The sequence below is a fragment of the Haliotis asinina genome, chromosome 8 (assembly GCF_037392515.1).
Source record: "Haliotis asinina isolate JCU_RB_2024 chromosome 8, JCU_Hal_asi_v2, whole genome shotgun sequence".
Taxonomy (NCBI): Eukaryota; Metazoa; Mollusca; class Gastropoda; order Lepetellida; family Haliotidae; genus Haliotis; species Haliotis asinina.
This window is the reverse complement of record NC_090287.1, coordinates 28490482-28498197: the sequence shown is the minus strand read 5'-3', so window position 1 is coordinate 28498197 and position 7716 is coordinate 28490482.

Here is a 7716-nt window from a genome sequence, read left to right as displayed (position 1 = left end):
AATTTTGGTGTTGGTACATGTGATGTGTCTGATCATTTTCCTATTTACTGTTCTCTGAATATCCAGCCACCCAACATTACTGGTGTGCTCGAGTCACCTGTAGCAACAGATCCTCCAACTAGCAATTGCATAGAGAGTAATTCAACAACAGTATGGACTAAATATGTGTGGAATGAAGAGCTCTGTGATATGTTTATCTCTAAGTTCCAAAGCCTGTATGGAAAACTACATAGAGAATTATATCACTATATAGACATTAATATTGAAGATTCATTAAATGTTTTTACTGAGCTGTACCAAAGAGCTGCAGAACACAATAGGAAGGTATTTTCAGGTTTCCATGACATTAATTCCAAACCTCAGCCCCCATGGTGGGACGAAGAACTTGAACAATTAAAACATTTGAAATATAAAGCACTGAGAGACCATAGAGATAATAACTTAGATATATTGATTTATAAAACCCTACGTAAATCATTCAAGAAGACTTTCAACTACAAACGAACAGCTTACTTTGATATTCAAAAAGAAAAACTTATGGCAGCGAGAAACAACCCAAGAGAATTCTGGAGAACACTAAAGCAATCAGGTTCAATATCAACACCTGACAAAACATACGATATAAGTTGTGAAAACTGGTACAATCACTTTTCAGGGCTTCTTACTGAGTGTTCTGGTAATGTGCATGACAGAGATATCAATTCAGAGGTCTACAAGGATGAAGAGCTTGTAACATTAAACTGTGACATTACCGAAAATGAAATCTTATTTCACATTGATAAACTGGCAAAAAACAAGTCCCCTGGACCAGATGGTATTGCAATTGACTTCATTAAAGCTTCTAAGACATTTATCAGTAATTACTTAACAGTGCTGTTTAATAAGATTTTCCAGGAAAGTATTTTTCCTGTGCACTGGGGCAGAAGCATTATTTGTCCTTTCTATAAATCTGGTGGCAAAAGTAACCCTAATAATTACAGAGGTATTTCTCTTATTGATTCAGTGTGTAAAATATTCACTTCCATTCTTAACAGTAGATTACAGGTTTGGTGTGAGGAGAAGAATATTATTCATGAAGCACAGGCAGGATTTAGGAGCAATTATTCTACCACTGACCACATTTTCTCACTTCAAGCTATGGTTCAGAAATACTCAGTTAAGAAAAAAGGAAGGTTCTACTGTCTGTTTATTGATTTCTCTAAGGCCTTTGATACAGTTAATCACAAAATTCTTCTGTCAAGTCTGAAAAGAGTTGGTGGTAAATTCTATAACATCTTGGTATCAATGTATGATAGGTTGTCAGCCTGTGTTAGAACATCTAAAGGTCTGTCAAGCTATTTTGATTGTAGTATAGGTACTAGGCAGGGCTGCATCCTCAGTCCCCAACTGTTTATTATCTTCATTAATCAGCTCATGCAAAGTATGGAGCAATTTGGCGGCCGTGGTGTATTTATTTCGCCTAACGTTAATAACCTATATGCTGTAATGTTTGCGGATGATGTTTCCTCAGTCTCAGATACAGCATTCCAGCTACAGAAGAAGATTCATGGCCTTGAGAATTTTTGTCGAGTCACTGGTATGAAGGTCAATATTGATAAGACTAAGGTTATTGTGTTCAGAAATAGTGGGCCCCTTAGACAGTATGAAAAGTGGTTTCTTTTAGGGCAAAAGCTGGAAGTTGTTTCATACTACAGGTATTTGGGTATCGTGTTTACTCCTAGGTTAGTGTGGACTAAAGCTCACACTACTCTTGCATCACAAGCCAATAAAGCCGTTATGGCTATCTTTAGATTCCAAAAACGTGTAGGTTTTCTGTCATGTGCAGATCTTTTTAGAATATTTGATGCTATGGTAAAACCGATTCTCTGCTACGGTTCAGAAATTTGGGGTGTTACCCACTGTAAAATCATCGAACAAATACAGATAAAAACATGTAAATATTTCTTAAAAGTTGGTAAAAATACTTGCAACAACATGGCACTAGGTGAATGTGGCAGATTCCCTCTTCAGCTTACTTATATGTCAAAGGCAGTTAAATATTGGTGTAGACTTTTAACTCTCCCAAGTTGTAGGTTGCCCCACCAGTGTTATTTAATGCTAAAGTCACTAGATGAATCTGGACGAACGACTTGGGCATCTCATATCAAGAATATATTATATAGACTTGGGTTTGGCTTTGTCTGGATTGCACAGGATATTGGTAATATTGATGTATTCATGTCTGTTTTTAAACAAAGACTATCTGATAATCTTTCACAAGACTGGTTCTCATCGCTACATAATACAACCAAGTGTTCTAATTATATACTCTTTAAGTCCACCTTGAATGTCGAATCTTATCTCTCTATAGATATTGCCCCATATTTGAGAAATTCTTTAACAAAATTTAGATGCGGCAAATATAAACTTTGTTCTGAGACTGGCAGATACAACAATATCCCTTATGATTCAAGATTCTGTCACTTTTGCTATCAAAAGAATTTGTATGTAATTGAAGATGAAATACATGTTTTACTTTATTGTAAAGCCTACCTAGACATAAGAAAAAAGTTTCTGGATAAATATTTGAAACACCCTATATCACAACACAGTTTTATAAACATTATGACCTCAAAAAATATAGATGTTATAAAAAACTTATGCCTATTTTTATATAATGTTGGGAAAATAAGAGATTCTGATGTATTTAGATAAACGCATGTAAATTCTAATTATACCTATGTTTGTATTTTGGGCCACTGGCCTATTACTGAATAAAATGTCTGTCTGTCTGTCTGTCTGTCTGTCTAATCTATTTTGGTAAACACTGTAACAAGTCTAAATGTTCCAGCCTGTCATTGTTATTCCTTAAACAACCTGTCTATTCCATGTTCACCTGATGTACCCTATATGGCATTATAATGACCACTACTTCACATACATTATGTATATGCACTAACTATTATCCATATTATATTTTGATCTATTGATCCTGTTATTGTTAATAATATATTATGTTGCTTTTACCTTTTTCCTAATAGTGACTAGAATTTTGTTCCATACAGTAGTGATACATTGACAAATGTGATAGGTTATGTTTGTATATGCATGGGTCAGATGGAGCATCAGATATGGCATAATGATTCTTTGTACAATGATATACTCCCCATCAAGAGTTTAGACTCACTAGTGTAAATGTAGCCGCTTACTTAAGTCAACTGTTCTAAACTAGTTTTTTACATATTTTCCATACTGTTTAAAAATAGTTTTCACTGATGTATTGTAAAACAAATTCATAACATCAAAAAGGTTATTGTCATGAGATCACAAATGATGAAACTTAGCGAAAGTTGGCAAATTCGTAACCAAATTTTACACCACAACACAGCTGTACACATGCACTATTTATTTACACATGCTATTCACTAATTCAGCAATTTGATGCATGATCCTCGTACAATTCATCTGTATAAACTTTACAGTTATTTCCCCAAAATTAGTGGAAAAATTCATCTTTGATGTAACCAAATATAGTGAATGTTTTAAGTGAGTCTTAAACTTTTGATGGGTAGTACATGTATATATGAACTACAATGTAGTTGTACACGTGTGGTATTTTCACACTGATAATGGTGGAGGGAAGTTGCAAGGTCTTATTTGAGTTGTTGTGGTTGATAAAAATCTAAGCATGAAATATTAAATGTTTGACGGGTAAACAAAATTGGAAGAAGACCATACTTAACAAAGCCATCATGTATCATGCCATTAGACCTTTAAGTAGGTCTCAGTGCTAAATAATATTTTCAGTATACAAATAATAACTAAATAAATTATCTTCTCACAAATTTGACATGCGTCTTGTTTATCTGTACTTTACTTACGACAAAAATGGAGGTTGAAGTGATATATCATGCACTGTAGTTCATTCTGAACAGTTGTGTGAGTTTGTGAAGCCAGAATTCTGTGTTTATGGTTTCTGGGTACAGAACTGCAGTGACCTGCATAGACTGTGCTCGTACACTGACCTGAACTTGCTTGCTCTACAAAACATTTTACAAGTATGCAATTCCTGTAGTCTGTTATACACACCCTGAAACAAATATGCCCGGGGCATAGACTGTGCTCGTACACTGACCTGAACTTGCTTGCTCTACAAAACATTTTACAAGTATGCAATTCCTGTAGTCTGTTATACACACCCTGAAACAAATATGCCCCAAAGTAGCCCATGCAGGTGTAGAATGTCTGCTTGCAAGTCTAGATTACCTCAGTTTGAGGAAAAGGAAGGGAGTAACAAGGTTCCTTTTTGTCATATTTTATTTCAATTTAAAACTTTTTTTTTCAGTAAAATATATTCATTTCAGAGACCAGTTGTTTGTCTACAGTTCCTGCTGCAGTAAATATAAATGATTTTCTTGTAAGTATTGAGGGGTGGGGTGGGGTGGGGTGGGGTGGGGTGGGATGTGTGTGTGTGTGTGTGTGTGTGTGTGCACATTATATATGTGTCTATATTGAAAGGGAGATAACTCTGATAGGTCTGTCACAATTCTCTTACATCTAATTCGGGTATTATTTAATTACCTTGCAATTTGTTGAAGCTTTTGTTGGTGCATATAAAACGCATGCAGTTAGACAAATACTAGCAATGCCACAATGCCCTGTATATAATTGAATCTGGGCTAAACCAATGAGGTGTTGGAAGAGGTGTAGTCAGTCATTTTTTAAAGTCCAGGTGATTCCTGTTTAAAAGACCTTCAGCAACGTTTCCTTGACAGAAGCTTCATGGGGCGATTAAACAGATTGGTTGATTAGACATGCTTACTTGTTGATCGCATGTCATCATCTCAGTTGCATTTCGCATGCTCATTCTGTCAATCATTGGATTGTCTGGGCGGGACTAAATGTTCCTCTTGATTACTGCTATGTACAAAATCTAACAAGCGAACCTATGGGGTACACTGACTTTTCTTTTCCTGAACCCCTACATGGTTTTAACAACTCGAAATTAATAATAAAAAAAGGCATTTTGAATACACATACACCACAATTTACAACACAGTGTGGGATTAAACATGGACCTTGTATAGTATCACTCTCGGTTTCGGTCATCAAAATCTGTTTGCAGAGAAAACGTACCGATGAATTTCACTTTAAACAAAGTTAAATCTAGTTAATTTTACCTTGCCAACACATTTACTGGTAAATATCAGATTTTTTGTTACAAGAGGGTATGTACATTAAATGAAATGCCGAGAACATGACTGCGCTTATCCCCTTGTAATGCAAACCAATAGCAGCTATTTGAATTTATGACCGTTTGTTAAACAGCCTTTATCCTAAAATGAATAAAATCCTGAGATTTAAACGCTCAACTGAGTGTGGATTTCACACTATTTAATTTGCTTTTCTTGTTTTAAGTGAAATTCATTGGTGCGTTTTAACTGAAAACAGACTGTTATATGGGTGCAACAGCCCGATATTGGGTTCGAATCCCAGAGAAGTCCTCATTTTGAATCACAGTTTGACAGTGCCATACCATTCATTGATTTCACAACACCGACTGTAAGTTAGCAAGTCCTTCACTTTGGTCTTCCCTTACATGACAGTTTGTTTTCTAACATCTAACATAATTTCTAACATAATTCCTAACATCCTATGAGCCCTGTTCCATATCAAAGACGATCGTTATTCCATCACTGGAACTTATAATAGACTTACATTGATAACAGAGTTGTGATCATATTGTGGAACGGGTCCACCACAACTGAAACTGAGATTGATATGGCCGGCTTTCCCCCAATTTATTTAGACAATTACTGCTCGCTACATGACAGGTTGAGCTCATGGAATCGTATTTCTATGTGTACACAAGAAAGTTAATCTAGATTAAAACCAGCAGGTTTTGTCTGGGACAGACCAATATACCTTGAAGTGAGATATACCATCACTGGCCCTGTGGCGTTCAATCCGCTTAAACAGTGCCACTCGGTGGTTTGAATTCATACTTACTGGGTATTAACTGCTGAATTTAACAGTTTCATGTAGTGTATTTAGCATTCCGACTCTGTAATAATGGATTCTGTGAACCCTATGACACGTAGTCCCGACATGGCTCTTTAACCACAAGGGTTGATCTCGTTTAGAATTAGGATTCAGTGTCCTGCCAGAAGACCAGGCACGATATAACAAAGGATATGTTTAGTATGCCATGAATATACAAAGAAGACGCAAGACGTAAACCTGAAACGTTGTTCAAGACATAAAACCAGTTCCAACCAGCTATCAACCTGGGATACATGTCGTAATTTTCTTTGTCAGGCTCTTTACATCGTGATTTCCAACTCAAACTGTGTCACGCAGCCTTACGTTGAATACTAGGCGGGCAGTATCTTTGTAGAGAAATCTGAAATGATCAAACTGTACACTATTCTGTTCTTTGCTCATAAGAGATACGTGTCCAAAGTTGTACGTTTATGTTCTTAAGGTGAATGTCTTAGCATGCATTTATCCTTTGAGTTCACTTTTTCATTCTTCCAGATTTACAACGTCATGTGCACAGAAAATAAAGCTACCAAACTTCGGTGGGAGAAAGATTAGTGGTGCCATTTGCTTGGCAAGAGAATAAGTGGATTTAGTTTTAAACCACATTCAGCAATATTCCAGCAATAAGACGGCGTACTGTAGATAATCGAATCTGGACCTGACAATCCAGTGATCAACGGCATTGGCATCAATCACCGCAATTTGGATATGATGACGCGTCAACCATGTTAGCGGCGAGTTTGACCATTCGATAGCATTAGTCGCCTCTTATACGACAAGCATGGGTTGCTGAATATCAATTCTAACCCGGATTTTCACAGATTGGAAAGGTTTGCACGGGAAGGGGAATTGTCTTCAAAGCACTGTGACTCAGTTTATTGTAGTGATATCCCCCAGTTCGATCTCAACCATTGCAAGCAAAAAAAGGCAGCTTGGGATAGTTAAACAACATTTGAACAGAAGCAAAATTTATTCGCATTTCAGCGTAATGGAGCAGAAAACACATGGTCAGTTTACTAAGACGTTCAGTGATTAATCAGTATATAAAGAGGTGATGAAGTGAATGTAATGAATGGGTATACACCGCTTGGTAATTCTTGTTTCATTGTGCATATACCATGGCGATAACTGTGAAAACAATAGGGTAATTAGTTTTATGTTGGCAACGTGCACACAGGTTTAAACCTTTAATGCTTCAGTTGTTATATAGCACCAGGGATACTCTACACTGTGACTCAGTTTATTGTAGTGATATGACCCAGTTCGATCTCAACCAACCAAAAAAGGACAGCTTAGGATAATAAAACAACATTTGAACAGAAACAAAATTTATTCGCATTTCTACGTAAAGAAGCAGCATAACACTCTACATAGGCTCCCCGATAGCACACATATTTTCTCCAAATAAATAAATACCAATACGTACAAATTCTGCGTAACAGAATTTTGAGAGGCATTTTAGGAGGATAAAGATGAAACAGTCTAAGTAAACTTATCCTCAGTACTTTTCGTTACACTCCACCACTGAGTCTAACAAAACCTTATGGGAGGTCGCTTCAGGTAACCTTTGAGATTGACCAATCAGAACACAGCTTACCAAATCGCGAAGGTGCACATTCGCATATCCCTTATGAACTTTTTATCTCGAAAAGGTTCGTACCCAAACGATTCCGAATGCTATTTAGCATATGCTCG